Source organism: Pimephales promelas, chromosome 24 (genome assembly GCF_988280905.1).
Source record: "Pimephales promelas chromosome 24, fPimPro1.hap1.1, whole genome shotgun sequence".
Taxonomy (NCBI): Eukaryota; Metazoa; Chordata; class Actinopteri; order Cypriniformes; family Leuciscidae; genus Pimephales; species Pimephales promelas.
The window spans coordinates 23,320,019-23,343,084 of NC_142792.1; the positions used below are offsets into that span (position 1 = coordinate 23,320,019).

A 23,066-nucleotide genomic window follows, 5' to 3' on the forward strand; every position below is an offset into this window, starting at 1 on the left:
GGTCATCGCTTCACAGAAGCCAGTGAAGCCAAACAAATCATCTAATACCATTTAAATATGAAGTGCTTAATTTAAATATGAACACACAATTTGTTGCAAGCATTCTTGTTGACCGCACAATTAGTGTGTGCATTCTTGCTGACCGCACATCTAGTCTATCTCCAACTGCCTGCGTTGGTGGTATAGTGGTGAGCATAGCTGCCTTCCAAGCAGTTGACCCGGGTTCGATTCCCGGCCAACGCAAATCCTTTTGCCCCTGGCTAACTCCTCCTTTAACTCGTGGCTGGAGCAAAACTTTTTTATGGGTCTTTGGGCAGCAATAAAGGGCTAGGTCTCCCCGTCGGGGAATCGAACCCCGGTCTTCCGCGTGACAGGCGGAGATACTGTCCACTATACTAACGAGGAGTTGCAGAGACAGGTAGTCGCCCACCATCAGCCCGACTGCAGCTCGCTGCAAACAGCCTTCCCATTTCCAGGAACGGCCTCATAAGTCATTTTAGGTCATCGCTTCACAGAAGCCAGTGAAGCCAAACAAATCATCTAATACCCTTTAAATATGAAGTGCTTAATTTAAATATGAACACACAATTTGTTGCAAGCATTCTTGTTGACCGCACAATTAGTGTGTGCATTCTTGCTGACCGCACATCTAGTCTATCTCCAACTGCCTGCGTTGGTGGTATAGTGGTGAGCATAGCTGCCTTCCAAGCAGTTGACCCGGGTTCGATTCCCGGCCAACGCAAATCCTTTTGCCCCTGGCTAACTCCTCCTTTAACTCGTGGCTGGAGCAAAACTTTTTTATGGGTCTTTGGGCAGCAATAAAGGGCTAGGTCTCCCCGTCGGGGAATCGAACCCCGGTCTTCCGCGTGACAGGCGGAGATACTGTCCACTATACTAACGAGGAGTTGCAGAGACAGGTAGTCGCCCACCATCAGCCCGACTGCAGCTCGCTGCAAACAGCCTTCCCATTTCCAGGAACGGCCTCATGCGTCATTTTAGGTCATCGCTTCACAGAAGCCAGTGAAGCCAAACAAATCATCTAATACCATTTAAATATGAAGTGCTTAATTTAAATATGAACACACAATTTGTTACAAGCATTCTTGTTGACCGCACAATTAGTGTGTGAGCATTCTTGCTGACCGCACATCTAGTCTATCTCCACTATACTAACGAGGAGTTGCAGAGACAGGTAGTCGCCCACCATCAGCCCGACTGCAGCTCGCTGCAAACAGCCTTCCCATTTCCAGGAACGGCCTCATGCTTCATTTTAGGTCATCGCTTCACAGAAGCCAGTGAAGCCAAACAAATCATCTAATACCATTTAAATATGAAGTGTTTAATTTAAATATGAAGAAATTAGAGCTTGCTTTTTTAATAAAGAGCCTGGTAGGTCAGGTCAAAAAGCTCATGCGTTTTTTTTTTTCACTGGCGTGCCCAAACAAAGAGAGTTTTGGATCCACTGCCGGACCCAAACAAAGAGAGTTTTTGATCCACTAGACCTACCAGCTGCTAATGTGTTGCGAGCATTCTTGCTGACCGCACAAACTGGCATCCAGTCTGTCTCAAACCGCCTGCGTTGGTGGTATAGTGGTGAGCATAGCTGCCTTCCAAGCAGTTGACCCGGGTTCGATTCCCGGCCAAAACGCAAATCCTTTTGCCCCTGGCTAACTCCTCCTTTAACTCATGGCTGGAGCAAAACTTTTTTATGGGTCTTTGGGCAGCAATAAAGGGCTAGGTCTCCCCGTCGGGGAATCGAACCCCGGTCTTCCGCGTGACAGGCGGAGAAACTGTCCACTATACTAACGAGGAGTTGCAGAGACAGGTAGTCGCCCACCATCAGCCCGACTGCAGCTCGCTGCAAACAGCCTTCCCATTTCCAGGAACGGCCTCATGCGTCATTTTAGGTCATCGCTTCACAGAAGCCAGTGAAGCCAAACAAATCATCTAATACCATTTAAATATGAAGTGCTTAATTTAAATATGAACACACAATTTGTTGCAAGCATTCTTGTTGACCGCACAATTAGTGTGTGAGCATTCTTGCTGACCGCACATCTAGTCTATCTCCAACTGCCTGCGTTGGTGGTATAGTGGTGAGCATAGCTGCCTTCCAAGCAGTTGACCCGGGTTCGATTCCCGGCCAACGCAAATCCTTTTGCCCCTGGCTAACTCCTCCTTTAACTCGTGGCTGGAGCAAAACTTTTTTATGGGTCTTTGGGCAGCAATAAAGGGCTAGGTCTCCCCGTCGTGGAATCGGACCCCGGTCTTACGCGTGACAGGCGGAGATACTGTCCACTATACTAACGAGGAGTTGCAGAGACAGGTAGTCGCCCACCATCAGCCCGACTGCAGCTCGCTGCAAACAGCCTTCCCATTTCCAGGAACGGCCTCATGCGTCATTTTAGGTCATCGCTTCACAGAAGCCAGTGAAGCCAAACAAATCATCTAATACCATTTAAATATGAAGTGCTTAATTTAAATATGAACACACAATTTGTTGCAAGCATTCTTGTTGACCGCACAATTAGTGTGTGCATTCTTGCTGACCGCACATCTAGTCTATCTCCAACTGCCATGCGTTGGTGGTATAGTGGTGAGCATAGCTGCCTTCCAAGCAGTTGACCCGGGTTCGATTCCCGGCCAACGCAAATCCTTTTGCCCCTGGCTAACTCCTCCTTTAACTCGTGGCTGGAGCAAAACTTTTTTATGGGTCTTTGGGCAGCAATAAAGGGCTAGGTCTCCCCGTCGGGGAATCGAACCCCGGTCTTCCGCGTGACAGGCGGAGATACTGTCCACTATACTAACGAGGAGTTGCAGAGACAGGTAGTCGCCCACCATCAGCCCGACTGCAGCTCGCTGCAAACAGCCTTCCCATTTCCAGGAACGGCCTCATGCGTCATTTTAGGTCATCGCTTCACAGAAGCCAGTGAAGCCAAACAAATCATCTAATACCATTTAAATATGAAGTGCTTAATTTAAATATGAACACACAATTTGTTGCAAGCATTCTTGTTGACCGCACAATTAGTGTGTGCATTCTTGCTGACCGCACATCTAGTCTATCTCCAACTGCCTGCGTTGGTGGTATAGTGGTGAGCATAGCTGCCTTCCAAGCAGTTGACCCGGGTTCGATTCCCGGCCAACGCAAATCCTTTTGCCCCTGGCTAACTCCTCCTTTAACTCGTGGCTGGAGCAAAACTTTTTTATGGGTCTTTGGGCAGCAATAAAGGGCTAGGTCTCCCCGTCGGGGAATCGAACCCCGGTCTTCCGCGTGACAGGCGGAGATACTGTCCACTATACTAACGAGGAGTTGCAGAGACAGGTAGTCGCCCACCATCAGCCCGACTGCAGCTCGCTGCAAACAGCCTTCCCATTTCCAGGAACGGCCTCATGCGTCATTTTAGGTCATCGCTTCACAGAAGCCAGTGAAGCCAAACAAATCATCTAATACCATTTAAATATGAAGTGCTTAATTTAAATATGAACACACAATTTGTTGCAAGCATTCTTGTTGACCGCACAATTAGTGTGTGCATTCTTGCTGACCGCACATCTAGTCTATCTCCAACTGCCTGCGTTGGTGGTATAGTGGTGAGCATAGCTGCCTTCCAAGCAGTTGACCCGGGTTCGATTCCCGGCCAACGCAAATCCTTTTGCCCCTGGCTAACTCCTCCTTTAACTCGTGGCTGGAGCAAAACTTTTTTATGGGTCTTTGGGCAGCAATAAAGGGCTAGGTCTCCCCGTCGGGGAATCGAACCCCGGTCTTCCGCGTGACAGGCGGAGATACTGTCCACTATACTAACGAGGAGTTGCAGAGACAGGTAGTCGCCCACCATCAGCCCGACTGCAGCTCGCTGCAAACAGCCTTCCCATTTCCAGGAACGGCCTCATGCGTCATTTTAGGTCATCGCTTCACAGAAGCCAGTGAAGCCAAACAAATCATCTAATACCATTTAAATATGAAGTGCTTAATTTAAATATGAACACACAATTTGTTGCAAGCATTCTTGTTGACCGCACAATTAGTGTGTGCATTCTTGCTGACCGCACATCTAGTCTATCTCCAACTGCCTGCGTTGGTGGTATAGTGGTGAGCATAGCTGCCTTCCAAGCAGTTGACCCGGGTTCGATTCCCGGCCAACGCAAATCCTTTTGCCTCTGGCTAACTCCTCCTTTAACTCGTGGCTGGAGCAAAACTTTTTTATGGGTCTTTGGGCAGCAATAAAGGGCTAGGTCTCCCCGTCGAGGAATCGATCCCCGGTCTTCCGCGTGACAGGCGGAGATACTGTCCACTATACTAACGAGGAGTTGCAGAGACAGGTAGTCGCCCACCATCAGCCCGACTGCCTTCCCATTTCCAGGAACGGCCTCATGCGTCATTTTAGGTCATCGCTTCACAGAAGCCAGTGAAGCCAAACAAATCATCTAATACCATTTAAATATGAAGTGCTTAATTTAAATATGAACACACAATTTGTTGCAAGCATTCTTGTTGACCGCACAATTAGTGTGTGCATTCTTGCTGACCGCACATCTAGTCTATCTCCAACTGCCATGCGTTGGTGGTATAGTGGTGAGCATAGCTGCCTTCCAAGCAGTTGACCCGGGTTCGATTCCCGGCCAACGCAAATCCTTTTGCCCCTGGCTAACTCCTCCTTTAACTCGTGGCTGGAGCAAAACTTTTTTATGGGTCTTTGGGCAGCAGTAAAGGGCTAGGTCTCCCGGTCGGGGAATCGAACCCCGGTCTTCCGCGTGACAGGCGGAGATACTGTCCACTATACTAACGAGGAGTTGCAGAGACAGGTAGTTGCCCACCATCAGCCCGACTGCAGCTCGCTGCAAACAGCCTTCCCATTTCCAGGAACGGCCTCATAAGTCATTTTAGGTCATCGCTTCACAGAAGCCAGTGAAGCCAAACAAATCATCTAATACCATTTAAATATGAAGTGCTTAATTTAAATATGAACACACAATTTGTTGCAAGCATTCTTGTTGACCGCACAATTAGTGTGTGCATTCTTGCTGACCGCACATCTAGTCTATCTCCAACTGCCATGCGTTGGTGGTATAGTGGTGAGCATAGCTGCCTTCCAAGCAGTTGACCCGGGTTCGATTCCCTGCCAACGCAAATCCTTTTGCCCCTGGCCAACTCCTCCTTTAACTCGTGGCTGGAGCAAAACTTTTTTATGGGTCTTTGGGCAGCAATAAAGGGCTAGGTCTCCCCGTCGGGGAATCGAACCCCGGTCTTCCGCGTGACAGGCGGAGATACTGTCCACTATACTAACGAGGAGTTGCAGAGACAGGTAGTCGCCCACCATCAGCCCGACTGCAGCTCGCTGCAAACAGCCTTCCCATTTCCAGGAACAGCCTCATGCGTCATTTTAGGTCATCGCTTCACAGAAGCCAGTGAAGCCAAACAAATCATCTAATACCATTTAAATATGAAGTGCTTAATTTAAATATGAACACACAATTTGTTACAAGCATTCTTGTTGACCGCACAATTAGTGTGTGAGCATTCTTGCTGACCGCACATCTAGTCTATCTCCACTATACTAACGAGGAGTTGCAGAGACAGGTAGTCGCCCACCATCAGCCCGACTGCAGCTCGCTGCAAACAGCCTTCCCATTTCCAGGAACGGCCTCATGCTTCATTTTAGGTCATCGCTTCACAGAAGCCAGTGAAGCCAAACAAATCATCTAATACCATTTAAATATGAAGTGTTTAATTTAAATATGAAGAAATTAGAGCTTGCTTTTTTAATAAAGAGCCTGGTAGGTCAGGTCAAAAAGCTCATGCGTTTTTTTTTTTCACTGGCGTGCCCAAACAAAGAGAGTTTTGGATCCACTGCCGGACCCAAACAAAGAGAGTTTTTGATCCACTAGACCTACCAGCTGCTAATGTGTTGCGAGCATTCTTGCTGACCGCACAAACTGGCATCCAGTCTGTCTCAAACCGCCTGCGTTGGTGGTATAGTGGTGAGCATAGCTGCCTTCCAAGCAGTTGACCCGGGTTCGATTCCCGGCCAAAACGCAAATCCTTTTGCCCCTGGCTAACTCCTCCTTTAACTCATGGCTGGAGCAAAACTTTTTTATGGGTCTTTGGGCAGCAATAAAGGGCTAGGTCTCCCCGTCGGGGAATCGAACCCCGGTCTTCCGCGTGACAGGCGGAGAAACTGTCCACTATACTAACGAGGAGTTGCAGAGACAGGTAGTCGCCCACCATCAGCCCGACTGCAGCTCGCTGCAAACAGCCTTCCCATTTCCAGGAACGGCCTCATGCGTCATTTTAGGTCATCGCTTCACAGAAGCCAGTGAAGCCAAACAAATCATCTAATACCATTTAAATATGAAGTGCTTAATTTAAATATGAACACACAATTTGTTGCAAGCATTCTTGTTGACCGCACAATTAGTGTGTGAGCATTCTTGCTGACCGCACATCTAGTCTATCTCCAACTGCCTGCGTTGGTGGTATAGTGGTGAGCATAGCTGCCTTCCAAGCAGTTGACCCGGGTTCGATTCCCGGCCAACGCAAATCCTTTTGCCCCTGGCTAACTCCTCCTTTAACTCGTGGCTGGAGCAAAACTTTTTTATGGGTCTTTGGGCAGCAATAAAGGGCTAGGTCTCCCCGTCGGGGAATCGAACCCCGGTCTTCCGCGTGACAGGCGGAGATACTGTCCACTATACTAACGAGGAGTTGCAGAGACAGGTAGTCGCCCACCATCAGCCCGACTGCAGCTCGCTGCAAACAGCCTTCCCATTTCCAGGAACGGCCTCATGCGTCATTTTAGGTCATCGCTTCACAGAAGCCAGTGAAGCCAAACAAATCATCTAATACCATTTAAATATGAAGTGCTTAATTTAAATATGAACACACAATTTGTTGCAAGCATTCTTGTTGACCGCACAATTAGTGTGTGCATTCTTGCTGACCGCACATCTAGTCTATCTCCAACTGCCATGCGTTGGTGGTATAGTGGTGAGCATAGCTGCCTTCCAAGCAGTTGACCCGGGTTCGATTCCCGGCCAACGCAAATCCTTTTGCCCCTGGCTAACTCCTCCTTTAACTCGTGGCTGGAGCAAAACTTTTTTATGGGTCTTTGGGCAGCAATAAAGGGCTAGGTCTCCCCGTCGGGGAATCGAACCCCGGTCTTCCGCGTGACAGGCGGAGATACTGTCCACTATACTAACGAGGAGTTGCAGAGACAGGTAGTCGCCCACCATCAGCCCGACTGCAGCTCGCTGCAAACAGCCTTCCCATTTCCAGGAACGGCCTCATGCGTCATTTTAGGTCATCGCTTCACAGAAGCCAGTGAAGCCAAACAAATCATCTAATACCATTTAAATATGAAGTGCTTAATTTAAATATGAACACACAATTTGTTGCAAGCATTCTTGTTGACCGCACAATTAGTGTGTGCATTCTTGCTGACCGCACATCTAGTCTATCTCCAACTGCCTGCGTTGGTGGTATAGTGGTGAGCATAGCTGCCTTCCAAGCAGTTGACCCGGGTTCGATTCCCGGCCAACGCAAATCCTTTTGCCTCTGGCTAACTCCTCCTTTAACTCGTGGCTGGAGCAAAACTTTTTTATGGGTCTTTGGGCAGCAATAAAGGGCTAGGTCTCCCCGTCGAGGAATCGATCCCCGGTCTTCCGCGTGACAGGCGGAGATACTGTCCACTATACTAACGAGGAGTTGCAGAGACAGGTAGTCGCCCACCATCAGCCCGACTGCCTTCCCATTTCCAGGAACGGCCTCATGCGTCATTTTAGGTCATCGCTTCACAGAAGCCAGTGAAGCCAAACAAATCATCTAATACCATTTAAATATGAAGTGCTTAATTTAAATATGAACACACAATTTGTTGCAAGCATTCTTGTTGACCGCACAATTAGTGTGTGCATTCTTGCTGACCGCACATCTAGTCTATCTCCAACTGCCATGCGTTGGTGGTATAGTGGTGAGCAAAGCTGCCTTCCAAGCAGTTGACCCGGGTTCGATTCCCGGCCAACGCAAATCCTTTTGCCCCTGGCTAACTCCTCCTTTAACTCGTGGCTGGAGCAAAACTTTTTTATGGGTCTTTGGGCAGCAATAAAGGGCTAGGTCTCCCCGTCGGGGAATCGAACCCCGGTCTTCCGCGTGACAGGCGGAGATACTGTCCACTATACTAACGAGGAGTTGCAGAGACAGGTAGTCGCCCACCATCAGCCCGACTGCAGCTCGCTGCAAACAGCCTTCCCATTTCCAGGAACGGCCTCATGCGTCATTTTAGGTCATCGCTTCACAGAAGCCAGTGAAGCCAAACAAATCATCTAATACCATTTAAATATGAAGTGCTTAATTTAAATATGAACACACAATTTGTTGCAAGCATTCTTGTTGACCGCACAATTAGTGTGTGCATTCTTGCTGACCGCACATCTAGTCTATCTCCAACTGCCTGCGTTGGTGGTATAGTGGTGAGCATAGCTGCCTTCCAAGCAGTTGACCCGGGTTCGATTCCCGGCCAACGCAAATCCTTTTGCCTCTGGCTAACTCCTCCTTTAACTCGTGGCTGGAGCAAAACTTTTTTATGGGTCTTTGGGCAGCAATAAAGGGCTAGGTCTCCCCGTCGAGGAATCGATCCCCGGTCTTCCGCGTGACAGGCGGAGATACTGTCCACTATACTAACGAGGAGTTGCAGAGACAGGTAGTCGCCCACCATCAGCCTGACTGCCTTCCCATTTCCAGGAACGGCCTCATGCGTCATTTTAGGTCATCGCTTCACAGAAGCCAGTGAAGCCAAACAAATCATCTAATACCATTTAAATATGAAGTGCTTAATTTAAATATGAACACACAATTTGTTGCAAGCATTCTTGTTGACCGCACAATTAGTGTGTGCATTCTTGCTGACCGCACATCTAGTCTATCTCCAACTGCCATGCGTTGGTGGTATAGTGGTGAGCATAGCTGCCTTCCAAGCAGTTGACCCGGGTTCGATTCCCGGCCAACGCAAATCCTTTTGCCCCTGGCTAACTCCTCCTTTAACTCGTGGCTGGAGCAAAACTTTTTTATGGGTCTTTGGGCAGCAGTAAAGGGCTAGGTCTCCCGGTCGGGGAATCGAACCCCGGTCTTCCGCGTGACAGGCGGAGATACTGTCCGCTATACTAACGAGGAGTTGCAGAGACAGGTAGTTGCCCACCATCAGCCCGACTGCAGCTCGCTGCAAACAGCCTTCCCATTTCCAGGAACGGCCTCATAAGTCATTTTAGGTCATCGCTTCACAGAAGCCAGTGAAGCCAAACAAATCATCTAATACCATTTAAATATGAAGTGCTTAATTTAAATATGAACACACAATTTGTTGCAAGCATTCTTGTTGACCGCACAATTAGTGTGTGCATTCTTGCTGACCGCACATCTAGTCTATCTCCAACTGCCATGCGTTGGTGGTATAGTGGTGAGCATAGCTGCCTTCCAAGCAGTTGACCCGGGTTCGATTCCCTGCCAACGCAAATCCTTTTGCCCCTGGCCAACTCCTCCTTTAACTCGTGGCTGGAGCAAAACTTTTTTATGGGTCTTTGGGCAGCAATAAAGGGATAGGTCTCCCCGTCGGGGAATCGAACCCCGGTCTTCCGCGTGACAGGCGGAGATACTGTCCACTATACTAACGAGGAGTTGCAGAGACAGGTAGTCGCCCACCATCAGCCCGACTGCAGCTCGCTGCAAACAGCCTTCCCATTTCCAGGAACAGCCTCATGCGTCATTTTAGGTCATCGCTTCACAGAAGCCAGTGAAGCCAAACAAATCATCTAATACCATTTAAATATGAAGTGTTTAATTTAAATATGAAGAAATTAGAGCTTGCTTTTTTAATAAAGAGCCTGGTAGGTCAGGTCAAAAAGCTCATGCGTTTTTTTTTTTCACTGGCGTGCCCAAACAAAGAGAGTTTTGGATCCACTGCCGGACCCAAACAAAGAGAGTTTTTGATCCACTGCATCTACCAGCTGCTAATGTGTTGCGAGCATTCTTGCTGACCGCACAAACTGGCATCCAGTCTGTCTCCAACCGCCTGCGTTGGTGGTATAGTGGTGAGCATAGCTGCCTTCCAAGCAGTTGACCCGGGTTCGATTCCCGGCCAACGCAAATCCTTTTGCCCCTGGCTAACTCCTCCTTTAACTCGTGGCTGGAGCAAAACTTTTTTATGGGTCTTTGGGCAGCAATAAAGGGCTAGGTCTCCCCGTCGGGGAATCGAACCCCGGTCTTCCGCGTGACAGGCGGAGATACTGTCCACTATACTAACGAGGAGTTGCAGAGACAGGTAGTCGCCCACCATCAGCCCGACTGCAACTCGCTGCAAACAGCCTTCCCATTTCCAGGAACGGCCTTATGCGTCATTTTAGGTCATCGCTTCACAGAAGCCAGTGAAGCCAAACAAATCATCTAATACCATTTAAATATGAAGTGCTTAATTTAAATATGAACACACAATTTGTTGCAAGCATTCTTGTTGACCGCACAATTAGTGTGTGAGCATTCTTGCTGACCGCACATCTAGTCTATCTCCAACTGCCTGCGTTGGTGGTATAGTGGTGAGCATAGCTGCCTTCCAAGCAGTTGACCCGGGTTCGATTCCCGGCCAACGCAAATCCTTTTGCCCCTGGCCAACTCCTCCTTTAACTCGTGGCTGGAGCAAAACTTTTTTATGGGTCTTTGGGCAGCAATAAAGGGCTAGGTCTCCCCGTCGGGGAATCGAACCCCGGTCTTCCGCGTGACAGGCGGAGATACTGTCCACTATACTAACGAGGAGTTGCAGAGACAGGTAGTCGCCCACCATCAGCCCGACTGCAGCTCGCTGCAAACAGCCTTCCCATTTCCAGGAACGGCCTCATAAGTCATTTTAGGTCATCGCTTCACAGAAGCCAGTGAAGCCAAACAAATCATCTAATACCATTTAAATATGAAGTGCTTAATTTAAATATGAACACACAATTTGTTGCAAGCATTCTTGTTGACCGCACAATTAGTGTGTGAGCATTCTTGCTGACCGCACATCTAGTCTATCTCCAACTGCCATGCGTTGGTGGTATAGTGGTGAGCATAGCTGCCTTCCAAGCAGTTGACCCGGGTTCGATTCCCGGCCAACGCAAATCCTTTTGCCCCTGGCTAACTCCTCCTTTAACTCGTGGCTGGAGCAAAACTTTTTTATGGGTCTTTGGGCAGCAATAAAGGGCTAGGTCTCCCCGTCGGGGAATCGAACCCCGGTCTTCCGCGTGACAGGCGGAGATACTGTCCACTATACTAACGAGGAGTTGCAGAGACAGGTAGTCGCCCACCATCAGCCCGACTGCAGCTCGCTGCAAACAGCCTTCCCATTTCCAGGAACGGCCTCATAAGTCATTTTAGGTCATCGCTTCACAGAAGCCAGTGAAGCCAAACAAATCATCTAATACCATTTAAATATGAAGTGCTTAATTTAAATATGAACACACAATTTGTTGCAAGCATTCTTGTTGACCGCACAATTAGTGTGTGAGCATTCTTGCTGACCGCACATCTAGTCTATCTCCAACTGCCTGTGTTGGTGGTATAGTGGTGAGCATAGCTGCCTTCCAAGCAGTTGACCCGGGTTCGATTCCCGGCCAACGCAAATCCTTTTGCCCCTGGCCAACTCCTCCTTTAACTCGTGGCTGGAGCAAAACTTTTTTTATGGGTCTTTGGGCAGCAATAAAGGGCTAGGTCTCCCCGTCGGGGAATCGAACCCCGGTCTTCCGCGTGACATGCGGAGATACTGTCCACTATACTAACGAGGAGTTGCAGAGACAGGTAGTCGCCCACCATCAGCCCGACTGCAGCTCGCTGCAAACAGCCTTCCCATTTCCAGGAACGGCCTCATGCGTCATTTTAGGTCATCGCTTCACAGAAGCCAGTGAAGCCAAACAAATCATCTAATACCATTTAAATATGAAGTGTTTAATTTAAATATGAAGAAATTAGAGCTTGCTTTTTTAATAAAGAGCCTGGTAGGTCAGGTCAAAAAGCTCATGCGTTTTTTTTTTTCACTGGCGTGCCCAAACAAAGAGAGTTTTGGATCCACTGCCGGACCCAAACAAAGAGAGTTTTTGATCCACTGCACCTACCAGCTGCTAATGTGTTGCGAGCATTCTTGCTGACCGCACAAACTGGCATCCAGTCTGTCTCCAACCGCCTGTGTTGGTGGTATAGTGGTGAGCATAGCTGCCTTCCAAGCAGTTGACCCGGGTTCGATTCCCGGCCAACGCAAATCCTTTTGCCCCTGGCTAACTCCTCCTTTAACTCGTGGCTGGAGCAAAACTTTTTTATGGGTCTTTGGGCAGCAATAAAGGGCTAGGTCTCCCCGTCGGAGAATCGAACCCCGGTCTTCCGCGTGACAGGCGGAGATACTGTCCACTATACTAACGAGGAGTTGCAGAGACAGGTAGTCGCCCACCATCAGCCCGACTGCAACTCACTGCAAACAGCCTTCCCATTTCCAGGAACGGCCTCATGCGTCATTTTAGGTCATCGCTTCACAGAAGCCAGTGAAGCCAAACAAATCATCTAATACCATTTAAATATGAAGTGCTTAATTTAAATATGAACACACAATTTGTTGCAAGCATTCTTGTTGACCGCACAATTAGTGTGTGCATTCTTGCTGACCGCACATCTAGTCTATCTCCAACTGCCATGCGTTGGTGGTATAGTGGTGAGCATAGCTGCCTTCCAAGCAGTTGACCCGGGTTCGATTCCCGGCCAACGCAAATCCTTTTGCCCCTGGCTAACTCCTCCTTTAACTCGTGGCTGGAGCAAAACTTTTTTATGGGTCTTTGGGCAGCAATAAAGGGCTAGGTCTCCCCGTCGGGGAATCGAACCCCGGTCTTCCGCGTGACAGGCGGAGATACTGTCCACTATACTAACGAGGAGTTGCAGAGACAGGTAGTCGCCCACCATCAGCCCGACTGCAGCTCGCTGCAAACAGCCTTCCCATTTCCAGGAACGGCCTCATAAGTCATTTTAGGTCATTGCTTCACAGAAGCCAGTGAAGCCAAACAAATCATCTAATACCATTTAAATATGAAGTGCTTTATTTAAATATGAACACACAATTTGTTGCAAGCATTCTTGTTGACCGCACAATTAGTGTGTGCATTCTTGCTGACCGCACATCTAGTCTATCTCCAACTGCCATGCGTTGGTGGTATAGTGGTGAGCATAGCTGCCTTCCAAGCAGTTGACCCGGGTTCGATTCCCGGCCAACGCAAATCCTTTTGCCCCTGGCTAACTCCTCCTTTAACTCGTGGCTGGAGCAAAACTTTTTTATGGGTCTTTGGGCAGCAATAAAGGGCTAGGTCTCCCCGTCGGGGAATCGAACCCCGGTCTTCCGCGCGGGAGCCGAAAATGGTTAAGCTTAACTTCCCTTAACTTTTCCCATTCATTCTCTATGGTAGTGCTTAACACTACGGATGCAATCTACTTTTGGCCACACGTAGACTTCCCGGCGCTGTTTCGCTTTTCCGTGGCGGGGAATTTAAAAAGCGAAGCGTCATCTGTCAACCCGTTTTATTACCGGAGAGATATTTGTTTACCGACTTGTCAGCAAACTTGTTTCGTTTTGTCTAAACTACCTGCAGACAGACTTTAACTCAGGTGAGTGCATATACTTTATTATTCAAATATTTTATCATTTAAATTGCATGTATTGTCATGTAATCGTATTGTTATCGTGTTGAATGGATTGTGACGATAAGAAACAGCTATTTTATAAGAGTATCTTTGTTTGTAAAGGTGAATGTTTCATCATAATCTCTAACTATGTTTAAAATATAAGTTAACATTGCAGAAAGATGTAATGTGCAGTAGTATGGAGGACCAAACCTGCAGTTAAAAATGAATGAATGAATAAATAAATAAATGAATGAATGAATAAATAAATAAATAAATAAAATTAAATGTGATAATAGGAAAATACATAAAGGAATAAACGACTTGATAAAATAATTATGATAACATTTTAATCAAATATATTTTTGTATAATTTCCCCCAAATATATAATTTTTTGCTTTTATATTTTAATGTATTTGTATTCGTTTTAATTGTATTTATTTATTATTTTATTTCTTTGTTCAGTTTATTCTTATATTTATTTATGCATTCATTTAATTATATATTTATTTATATAATATATATATTTATATATTATTAATATATTATATTAATATATATATTTATTTATTCCAATTTGTTTTTATTTCCAGATATATTTGTTTTAACCTTTATTTATTTAAATTTTCTTTCTTTAGTTTTATATCTATTTTTACAGTATTTCATTTATTGATGTGCATGATAATTAGGTTGGTTGGTCTTGCTTACCAAATATAAATATTAATTAACACATAAATAAAAGCAGAAAGGGAAGGGAAAAAAATACAAAAATGATTTTGATTAAGAATAAATCATATTTATTTTATCAAGTCATTTATTCCTTTATTTATTTTCCTATTATCAAATGTATCTTTTTTTTTTACTTATTAATGTTTAATTTCTGCAGGTTTGGTCCTCCTATATTGCAATTAATATCACACACACATATTACATTTAAATTATGAACAAATAGATATATGTGTGCAATTTAATAGTACAATTTAACATTTTTAATTAGTTAAACTTGTTAACTTTTTATATATACATGCATACATTTCTGCATATATATTTTTATATTTTTTTATTTTATTTATTTTATAGTAATGGAGGAGGAAGAAGAACTGGAAAGTTTTTCTCCAACAAAATATCTCACACAGCTGAGTAAGTAAATCAAGTATCTTGTCATGTGTGTTATATATACCCATGTCAAATTCTTATAAAATTGGAATAAAAATTGAACATACTGGAGAGAAACCATTCAAATTATAATGCGTAATTTTTAGGCTCATCTGCAGCCACAGGATCCACAGTCTTATTTACAACAGGTTACTTTACACATCCATTTTTGAGGCTTATTCAATTACATACTTATCCTCCATGTTCTTTTGTTCTAACTACTGTTAAGGTTTGAATATACCAGTGGTGAAGGTGGGTGCACTTCATGAATTGTATGCATGCTAAACTGTTATTTGTTGTGAAAAAATTGACTATTTACTTACAAGCATTTGAACATTATCAGAATGTGCATTACTAGAACAAATAACAGAATAAATAGAATAAAAGAATAAATAATGATTAGTCATTTAATGTAGTCAAGACAATCAAATACATATGTACATTCAGTTTTTAATTTCCTCCCTGTGCTTTTCCTTGCAGCTCCTCCAACAACATCGGCTTTGCACCATCTCACGCAGCACAATCAGCCTCTACACCTGCACCAATGCTGTCTGCACTCACTGAAACCCCTGTTCCCAGCTACTTGAACACAAAAGTAAAGACGTGCATTACACACGTGTATTAAATGTGTTATTCACGCATATACAATATTATACATATTAATGCACTTTTAATATATATATACAGTGGTGTGAATAAGTGTTTGCCCCCATGCTAAAGTTGCCTAAAAAGAGGAATAAAAATAATCTTTTTGATATTGATCTTAATGCCTTAATTAGAAAAATGAGGAAAACTCCAACCTTTAAGGACACAAATTTTCTTTGTGAATGAATAATGTATCATAAATAAATAAATGTTTTTCCTCAAAATACAGGGTGCATAAGTCAGGGCACCCCTATGTTAAATTCCCATAGAGTCAGGCTGATTTTTATTTTTAAAAGCCAGTTATTTAATGGATCCAGGATAATATGCATCCTGATAAAGTTCCCTTGGCCTTTGGAATTAAAATATCCCCACATCATCACACACCTTCCACCACACCTAGAGATTGGCATGGGGTAGTACTTACCATAAGATCATCTTTCAATGCAAATCAAACCAGCTATTAGGCTAACTGAAGTAAAACCATGCAAACACTTATTCACACCACTGTATATATATATATATATATATATATATATATATATGGATGTTCATTAAAATTACAAAAGTATTGTATTTTATTGCATTGCATTGTATTTTTTAAGTTCATTTATTGACTAGCATTATTTTATCTTGCTCAGATTTGAAAAAACACTAAATATTAAGTATTGTTACTATTAAACACTGTACATAATTATTTACTTTTAAAAATGTTCTTGTTTTTTTTTTCATTTTCTCCACAGCCATATTATTATTGCTGTTATTTAATCTATAATTTTAAATTGTTAAATTTCTTTCCATTGTCCATTAAAATCAAACAGTTTAGTCCTTGTTTGCATTGCAATTTGGTGTGTTTTTAAAGTTAATTTTATTGACTTGCATTATTTTATCTTGGTCAGATGTGTAAACTTAATAACTGTTAATTAAACATTGTACATAATTATTTGTTATTTTTTTAAATCTTGTTTTTTCCCCAGCTTTATGTTGTTATTATTATTGTTATTATTCATGTTATTGTTTTTTAATCTATAAGTATTTAATACAGTACCTTTTTCAGTTTTACATAATAATATGTATATTATTGTATTATAAATAAAATGATAAACTTACTATTTGGTGTTTACTGGTTGTTTTTCATATATATATATTGGATTTTTGTGCATAGTTAAAGAAATATAATGTGAAAATCTCTCTAAAAAAAAAATAAAGGTATAAAACATTATCAAAATGTTCTTTACAATTATTCACATTCAAATATTTTCTATATTAAAAGAGAACTATACCCTATTATAATTTAAATGTTTATTGAGATAATTGGACATTTCGTACATCCTACACAAAAACAAATCTTAAAAGTTTTATTCTATTTTCAGAAAAAATTTAGTTTATTATATGTAAATCGTACTTGACATGAATTTGTAATCATTTTTTAATCTAGATACAATATATGATATTTGTGGTCGAGACGGGACTCGAACCTATGATTTTGTGTATTTTTTCTGGCCCGCCTCCCTGAAATTTCCTGCGTTCCTATTGGCTGGCAGCGCTCTACACCTACGCGCGACTGGCCTCCGCGTGACAGGCGGAGATACTGTCCACTATACTAACGAGGAGTTGCAGAGACAGGTAGTCGCCCACCATCAGCCCGACTGCAGCTCGCTGCAAACAGCCTTCCCATTTCCAGGAACGGCCTCATGCGTCATTTTAGGTCATCGCTTCACAGAAGCCAGTGAAGCCAAACAAATCATCTAATACCATTTAAATATGAAGTGCTTAATTTAAATATGACAAACAATTTGTTGCAAGCATTCTTGTTGACCGCACAATTAGTGTGTGAGCATTCTTGCTGACCGCACATCTAGTCTATCTCCAACTGCCTGCGTTGGTGGTATAGTGGTGAGCATAGCTGCCTTCCAAGCAGTTGACCCGGGTTCGATTCCCGGCCAACGCAAATCCTTTTGCCCCTGGCCAACTCCTCCTTTAACTCGTGGCTGGAGCAAAACTTTTTTATGGGTCTTTGGGCAGCAATAAAGGGCTAGGTCTCCCCGTCGGGGAATCGAACCCCGGTCTTCCGCGTGACAGGCGGAGATACTGTCCACTATACTAACGAGGAGTTGCAGAGACAGGTAGTCGCCGACCATCAGCCTGACTGCAGCTCGCTGCAAACAGCCTTCCCATTTCCAGGAACGGCCTCATGCGTCATTTTAGGTCATCGCTTCACAGAAGCCAGTGAAGCCAAACAAATCATCTAATACCATTTAAATATGAAGTGTTTAATTTAAATATGAAGAAATTAGAGCTTGCTTTTTTAATAAAGAGCCTGGTAGGTCAGGTCAAAAAGCTCATGCGTTTTTTTTTTCACTGGCGTGCCCAAACAAAGAGAGTTTTGGATCCACTGCCGGACCCAAACAAAGAGAGTTTTTGATCCACTGCACCTACCAGCTGCTAATGTGTTGCGAGCATTCTTGCTGACCGCACAAACTGGCATCCAGTCTGTCTCCAACCCCCTGCGTTGGTGGTATAGTGGTGAGCATAGCTGCCTTCCAAGCAGTTGACCCGGGTTCGATTCCCGGCCAACGCAAATCCTTTTGCCCCTGGCTAACTCCTCCTTTAACTCGTGGCTGTAGCAAAACTTTTTTATGGGTCTTTGGGCAGCAATAAAGGGCTAGGTCTCCCCGTCGGAGAATCGAACCCCGGTCTTCCGCGTGACAGGCGGAGATACTGTCCACTATACTAACGAGGAGTTGCAGAGACAGGTAGTCGCCCACCATCAGCCCGACTGCAACTCACTGCAAACAGCCTTCCCATTTCCAGGAACGGCCTCATGCGTCATTTTAGGTCATCGCTTCACAGAAGCCAGTGAAGCCAAACAAATCATCTAATACCATTTAAATATGAAGTGCTTAATTTAAATATGAACACACAATTTGTTGCAAGCATTCTTGTTGACCGCACAATTAGTGTGTGCATTCTTGCTGACCGCACATCTAGTCTATCTCCAACTGCCATGCGTTGGTGGTATAGTGGTGAGCATAGCTGCCTTCCAAGCAGTTGACCCGGGTTCGATTCCCGGCCAACGCAAATCCTTTTGCCCCTGGCTAACTCCTCCTTTAACTCGTGGCTGGAGCAAAACTTTTTTATGGGTCTTTGGGCAGCAATAAAGGGCTAGGTCTCCCCGTCGGGGAATCGAACCCCGGTCTTCCGCGTGACAGGCGGAGATACTGTCCACTATACTAACGAGGAGTTGCAGAGACAGGTAGTCGCCCACCATCAGCCCGACTGCAGCTCGCTGCAAACAGCCTTCCCATTTCCAGGAACGGCCTCATAAGTCATTTTAGGTCATTGCTTCACAGAATCCAGTGAAGCCAAACAAATCATCTAATACCATTTAAATATGAAGTGCTTAATTTAAATATGAACACACAATGTGTTGCAATCATTCTTGTTGACCGCACAATTAGTGTGTGAGCATTCTTGCTGACCGCACATCTAGTCTATCTCCAACTGCCTGCGTTGGTGGTATAGTGGTGAGCATAGCTGCCTTCCAAGCAGTTGACCCGGGTTCGATTCCCGACCAACGCAAAAACCTTTTGCCCCTGGCCAACTCCTCCTTTAACTCGTGGCTCGATCAAAAATTTTTTATGGGTCTTTGGGCAGCAATAAAGGGCTAGGTCTCCCCGTCGGGGAATCGAACCCCGGTTTTCCGCGTGACAGGCGGAGATACTGTCCACTATACTAACGATACTATACTAATAATGTGACGGTACGGGAGAAAATTTGCCTACCTGACATTGAGCTATTGACAATTTCGGTGAGACCATATTACTTGCCAAGGGAATTTCCTCATGTGTTTCTCTCAGTTGTGTACATTCACCCCAAGGCTAACTCCAAAAAAGCAAATGAGGTGTTATTTTCGGTGTTACAAAGACTTCAGTCCATCTCGCCTGATGCCCCATGTCTTGTTATGGGTGATTTTAACCATAGTAATTGCAACAAATCACTTAGCCATTTCCATCAGTACATTACTTGCCACACTCGTGGAAATAGAACTCTTGACTTATGTTATGGATCTATACGAGGAGCGTTCAGATCTGTTGCTGAGTCCCCATTGGGCTCTTCTGACCACAGTGTGGTGCACCTGTTTCCAACATATAAGTCTGTGCTGCGAAGGAGAGGCATACAATCACGGACAGTCCAGGTATGGAATGAGGATGGTATATCGGCCTTACGAGGGTGCTTTGAGTGCACGGACTGGTCGGTTTTTCACCTATTATCGGACAATATTAATGACTTGACTGATGCGGTGGGAAGTTACATCTCATTCTGTGTTGATAATGTGATTGATACTAAGGTTATCACCTGGCACTCAAATAATAAGCCTTGGTTTAATGCAGAATTGAAAAATCTTCTTAAAAAGAAAAGTGTTGTTTTTAAAAGTGGTGATAAAGTTGCTTACTCTGCAATTAGGAAGGAAGTAAGAGCCGCTATTGTGAAGGCAAAACAGAATTATAAAGAAAAAATAGAACATAAATATTTAAATGCTGATCAAAGGGCAGTATGGGATGGAATGAAACTAATGACAGGCATACAGGAAAGTACTAGATGTACATTATCTTTAAACGGGTATACATCTAATGTATGCTTAGCGAATGAACTTAACAAATTTTATTTGAGATTTAATGCAGATGATGATAACGTGAAATATGACTCTTGGCAGAGTAAGACCGTATTTAGTATCGATGCTTCTACGGTGGCTAGGTTTTTTAAAAGGATAAAAATAAATAAAAGTCCTGGACCGGATAATATTAGTGGTAAGGTGTTGAGAGCGTGTAGTGTACAGTTAAGTGGTATATTTTCACAGATCTTTAACATTTCTGTTAAAACGCAAACTGTCCCACAAATCTGGAAACATGCCATAATTGTTCCGTTGGCGAAGTGTAGGAGTCCGAAGGTTTTAAATGATTTTAGACCGGTAGCCCTTACCTCCCTTGTGATGAAAACATTTGAAAAAATTATGAGAATAGAGATACTGAAAAATGTTGAAAACAACTTGGATCCACTTCAGTTTGCGTACAGAGCGGGGAGGGGTGTTGAGGATGCCATAATTACTCTTGTACATTTGGTAGCTCAACATCTGGAGACCCCAAAAACAAGGGCACGGCTAGCTTTTATCGACTTCTCATCCGCATTTAACACAATTAAGCCACATTTGTTAGCCGATAAACTAGTCAGATTTTTTTAACCTTGATCTTAACCTGGTAGGATGGATCGTACATTTTTTATCTAACAGAACCCAGTGTGTGAGAGTCAATGGTTTGCTCTCTTCCAAGTTAAGTTCTTCTATTGGTTCACCTCAGGGGTGCGTTCTTTCCCCTTTGCTTTTTATTTTATATACTAATGATTGCAGGAGCACATTTGACAATAGGTATATGTTAAAGTTTGCAGATGATACGGTGATTGTGAGTCTCCTTGCAGATGAGGAGACATCTCATGGTCCAGTGGTGGAGGATTTTGTCTCCTGGTGTGCAGAGTGTAACCTAAATTTAAATATAACGAAGACCAAAGACATGATTATAGACTTTGGAAAATCGATCATCCCTGTCTCTCCTACTGTTATAAACGGAAAGGATATTGAGTTTGTGGACGAATATCGATACCTGGGTACAATTATCGATAATAAACTAAATTTTAATGCCAATACGGATGCCATTTGTAAAAAGGTCCAGCAGCGTATGTTTTTTCTGAGAAAAATGAACTCGTTTAAAGTATGTTCTGTGTTAATGACACTGTTTTATAGGAGTTTTATCGAATCTGTAATTTCTTATTGTGACATTGTATGGTTTGAATGTATCAACCTGTCAAATAGGAATAGAATGACTAAGCTGATTATGACTGCTTCTAAAGTGATTGGAGTTCAACAGATATTGCCTCAAGACATTTTTAAAAAACGAGTTGCCAAAAAAGCTTTTTCAATAATCAATTGCCCATCACATCCATTGCATAAAGAGTTTGTTATCCTTCCATCTGGCCGCAGATATAGAGTAATGGGGGGGAGAACTAGGAGGTTTAAGAACTCATTCATACCAACTGCTATTTTAATGCTGAATAGTTTGTAACCATGTGTGTTTCTTTTTGTTTCATGTAAGTCCATGTGCGTTTTGTGATGTGTAGCACCTGTGCAAAACCAATTTCCTAAGGGATAAATAAACTAAACTGAACTGAACTGAACGAGGAGTTGCAGAGACAGGTAGTCGCCCACCATCAGCCCGACTGCAGCTCGCTGCAAACAGCCTTCCCATTTCCAGGAACGGCCTCATGCGTCATTTTAGGTCATTGCTTCACAGAAGCCAGTGAAGCCAAACAAATCATCTAATACCATTTAAATATGAAGTGCTTAATTTAAATATGACAAACAATTTGTTGCAAGCATTCTTGTTGACCGCACAATTAGTGTGTGCATTCTTGCTGACCGCACATCTAGTCTATCTCCAACTGCCTGCGTTGGTGGTATAGTGGTGAGCATAGCTGCCTTCCAAGCAGTTGACCCGGGTTCGATTCCTGGCCAATGCAAATCCTTTTGCCCCTGGCTAACTCCTCCTTTAACTCGTGGCTGGAGCAAAACTTTTTTATGGGTCTTTGGGCAGCAATAAAGGGCTAGGTCTCCCCGTCGGGGAATCGGACCCCGGTCTTCCGCGTGACAGGCGGAGATACTGTCCACTATACTAACGAGGAGTTGCAGAGACAGGTAGTCGCCCACCATCAGCCCGACTGCAGCTCGCTGCAAACAGCCTTCCCATTTCCAGGAACGGCCTCATGCGTCATTTTAGGTCATCGCTTCACAGAAGCCAGTGAAGCCAAACAAATCATCTAATACCATTTAAATATGAAGTGCTTAATTTAAATATGAACACACAATTTGTTGCAAGCATTCTTGTTGACCGCACAATTAGTGTGTGAGCATTCTTGCTGACCGCACATCTAGTCTATCTCCACTATACTAACGAGGAGTTGCAGAGACAGGTAGTCGCCCACCATCAGCCCGACTGCAGCTCGCTGCAAACAGCCTTCCCATTTCCAGGAACGGCCTCATGCTTCATTTTAGGTCATCGCTTCACAGAAGCCAGTGAAGCCAAACAAATCATCTAATACCATTTAAATATGAAGTGTTTAATTTAAATATGAAGAAATTAGAGCTTGCTTTTTTAATAAAGAGCCTGGTAGGTCAGGTCAAAAAGCTCATGCGTTTTTTTTTTTCACTGGCGTGCCCAAACAAAGAGAGTTTTGGATCCACTGCCGGACCCAAACAAAGAGAGTTTTTGATCCACTGCACCTACCAGCTGCTAATGTGTTGCGAGCATTCTTGCTGACCGCACAAACTGGCATCCAGTCTATTTCCAACCGCCTGCGTTGGTGGTATAGTGGTGAGCATAGCTGCCTTCCAAGCAGTTGACCCGGGTTCGATTCCCGGCCAACGCAAAGCCTTTTGCCCATGGCCAACTTCTCCTTTAACTCGTGGCTGGAGCAAAACTTTTTTATGGGTCTTTGGGCAGCAATAAAGGGCTAGGTCTCCCCGTCGGGGAATCGAACCCCGGTCTT

General features: G+C 44.1%; 1 long non-coding RNA gene and 29 other non-coding genes across 31 annotated transcripts; 23 read left to right on the top strand and 7 right to left on the bottom strand.

Moving 5' to 3' along the window:
- The first annotated feature begins 171 nt into the window (after positions 1–171).
- Positions 172–243, top strand: trnag-ucc (transfer RNA glycine (anticodon UCC)). The gene has a single exon. It is a non-coding gene; the product is annotated as a tRNA-Gly (tRNA).
- Positions 244–333: 90 nt separating this feature from the next.
- On the bottom strand, positions 334–405 carry trnad-guc (transfer RNA aspartic acid (anticodon GUC)). Its single transcript has one exon. It is a non-coding gene; the product is annotated as a tRNA-Asp (tRNA).
- A 265-nt stretch (positions 406–670) lies between these two features.
- trnag-ucc (transfer RNA glycine (anticodon UCC)) lies at positions 671–742 on the top strand. The gene has a single exon. It is a non-coding gene; the product is annotated as a tRNA-Gly (tRNA).
- Positions 743–832: 90 nt separating this feature from the next.
- trnad-guc (transfer RNA aspartic acid (anticodon GUC)) lies at positions 833–904 on the bottom strand. The gene has a single exon. It is a non-coding gene; the product is annotated as a tRNA-Asp (tRNA).
- Positions 905–2,079: 1,175 nt separating this feature from the next.
- Positions 2,080–2,151, top strand: trnag-ucc (transfer RNA glycine (anticodon UCC)). The gene has a single exon. It is a non-coding gene; the product is annotated as a tRNA-Gly (tRNA).
- Positions 2,152–2,579: 428 nt separating this feature from the next.
- Positions 2,580–2,651, top strand: trnag-ucc (transfer RNA glycine (anticodon UCC)). Its single transcript has one exon. It is a non-coding gene; the product is annotated as a tRNA-Gly (tRNA).
- Positions 2,652–2,741: 90 nt separating this feature from the next.
- Positions 2,742–2,813, bottom strand: trnad-guc (transfer RNA aspartic acid (anticodon GUC)). Its single transcript has one exon. It is a non-coding gene; the product is annotated as a tRNA-Asp (tRNA).
- Positions 2,814–3,078: 265 nt separating this feature from the next.
- On the top strand, positions 3,079–3,150 carry trnag-ucc (transfer RNA glycine (anticodon UCC)). Its single transcript has one exon. It is a non-coding gene; the product is annotated as a tRNA-Gly (tRNA).
- A 90-nt stretch (positions 3,151–3,240) lies between these two features.
- Positions 3,241–3,312, bottom strand: trnad-guc (transfer RNA aspartic acid (anticodon GUC)). Its single transcript has one exon. It is a non-coding gene; the product is annotated as a tRNA-Asp (tRNA).
- Positions 3,313–3,577: 265 nt separating this feature from the next.
- trnag-ucc (transfer RNA glycine (anticodon UCC)) lies at positions 3,578–3,649 on the top strand. The gene has a single exon. It is a non-coding gene; the product is annotated as a tRNA-Gly (tRNA).
- A 90-nt stretch (positions 3,650–3,739) lies between these two features.
- On the bottom strand, positions 3,740–3,811 carry trnad-guc (transfer RNA aspartic acid (anticodon GUC)). Its single transcript has one exon. It is a non-coding gene; the product is annotated as a tRNA-Asp (tRNA).
- A 265-nt stretch (positions 3,812–4,076) lies between these two features.
- Positions 4,077–4,148, top strand: trnag-ucc (transfer RNA glycine (anticodon UCC)). The gene has a single exon. It is a non-coding gene; the product is annotated as a tRNA-Gly (tRNA).
- Positions 4,149–4,559: 411 nt separating this feature from the next.
- trnag-ucc (transfer RNA glycine (anticodon UCC)) lies at positions 4,560–4,631 on the top strand. The gene has a single exon. It is a non-coding gene; the product is annotated as a tRNA-Gly (tRNA).
- A 590-nt stretch (positions 4,632–5,221) lies between these two features.
- On the bottom strand, positions 5,222–5,293 carry trnad-guc (transfer RNA aspartic acid (anticodon GUC)). The gene has a single exon. It is a non-coding gene; the product is annotated as a tRNA-Asp (tRNA).
- A 1,175-nt stretch (positions 5,294–6,468) lies between these two features.
- trnag-ucc (transfer RNA glycine (anticodon UCC)) lies at positions 6,469–6,540 on the top strand. Its single transcript has one exon. It is a non-coding gene; the product is annotated as a tRNA-Gly (tRNA).
- A 90-nt stretch (positions 6,541–6,630) lies between these two features.
- On the bottom strand, positions 6,631–6,702 carry trnad-guc (transfer RNA aspartic acid (anticodon GUC)). Its single transcript has one exon. It is a non-coding gene; the product is annotated as a tRNA-Asp (tRNA).
- Positions 6,703–6,968: 266 nt separating this feature from the next.
- trnag-ucc (transfer RNA glycine (anticodon UCC)) lies at positions 6,969–7,040 on the top strand. Its single transcript has one exon. It is a non-coding gene; the product is annotated as a tRNA-Gly (tRNA).
- Positions 7,041–7,467: 427 nt separating this feature from the next.
- On the top strand, positions 7,468–7,539 carry trnag-ucc (transfer RNA glycine (anticodon UCC)). Its single transcript has one exon. It is a non-coding gene; the product is annotated as a tRNA-Gly (tRNA).
- Positions 7,540–8,449: 910 nt separating this feature from the next.
- Positions 8,450–8,521, top strand: trnag-ucc (transfer RNA glycine (anticodon UCC)). Its single transcript has one exon. It is a non-coding gene; the product is annotated as a tRNA-Gly (tRNA).
- Positions 8,522–8,932: 411 nt separating this feature from the next.
- trnag-ucc (transfer RNA glycine (anticodon UCC)) lies at positions 8,933–9,004 on the top strand. Its single transcript has one exon. It is a non-coding gene; the product is annotated as a tRNA-Gly (tRNA).
- A 1,059-nt stretch (positions 9,005–10,063) lies between these two features.
- Positions 10,064–10,135, top strand: trnag-ucc (transfer RNA glycine (anticodon UCC)). Its single transcript has one exon. It is a non-coding gene; the product is annotated as a tRNA-Gly (tRNA).
- Positions 10,136–10,564: 429 nt separating this feature from the next.
- trnag-ucc (transfer RNA glycine (anticodon UCC)) lies at positions 10,565–10,636 on the top strand. Its single transcript has one exon. It is a non-coding gene; the product is annotated as a tRNA-Gly (tRNA).
- A 430-nt stretch (positions 10,637–11,066) lies between these two features.
- trnag-ucc (transfer RNA glycine (anticodon UCC)) lies at positions 11,067–11,138 on the top strand. Its single transcript has one exon. It is a non-coding gene; the product is annotated as a tRNA-Gly (tRNA).
- A 1,561-nt stretch (positions 11,139–12,699) lies between these two features.
- Positions 12,700–12,771, top strand: trnag-ucc (transfer RNA glycine (anticodon UCC)). The gene has a single exon. It is a non-coding gene; the product is annotated as a tRNA-Gly (tRNA).
- Positions 12,772–13,199: 428 nt separating this feature from the next.
- trnag-ucc (transfer RNA glycine (anticodon UCC)) lies at positions 13,200–13,271 on the top strand. Its single transcript has one exon. It is a non-coding gene; the product is annotated as a tRNA-Gly (tRNA).
- Positions 13,272–13,304: 33 nt separating this feature from the next.
- On the top strand, positions 13,305–16,569 carry LOC148967864 (uncharacterized). Of its 2 annotated transcripts, none has more exons than XR_016149880.1 (3): positions 13,305–13,657; positions 14,754–15,423; positions 16,214–16,569. It is a non-coding gene; the product is annotated as an uncharacterized LOC148967864 (long non-coding RNA). The 2 variants fall into 2 exon arrangements; XR_016149881.1 differs by lacking the exon at positions 13,305–13,657 and having other exon boundaries at positions 14,577–14,813; positions 14,936–15,423.
- Positions 16,570–17,349: 780 nt separating this feature from the next.
- On the top strand, positions 17,350–17,421 carry trnag-ucc (transfer RNA glycine (anticodon UCC)). The gene has a single exon. It is a non-coding gene; the product is annotated as a tRNA-Gly (tRNA).
- A 558-nt stretch (positions 17,422–17,979) lies between these two features.
- trnag-ucc (transfer RNA glycine (anticodon UCC)) lies at positions 17,980–18,051 on the top strand. The gene has a single exon. It is a non-coding gene; the product is annotated as a tRNA-Gly (tRNA).
- A 428-nt stretch (positions 18,052–18,479) lies between these two features.
- trnag-ucc (transfer RNA glycine (anticodon UCC)) lies at positions 18,480–18,551 on the top strand. The gene has a single exon. It is a non-coding gene; the product is annotated as a tRNA-Gly (tRNA).
- A 4,323-nt stretch (positions 18,552–22,874) lies between these two features.
- On the top strand, positions 22,875–22,946 carry trnag-ucc (transfer RNA glycine (anticodon UCC)). Its single transcript has one exon. It is a non-coding gene; the product is annotated as a tRNA-Gly (tRNA).
- The last annotated feature ends 120 nt before the right edge of the window (positions 22,947–23,066 follow it).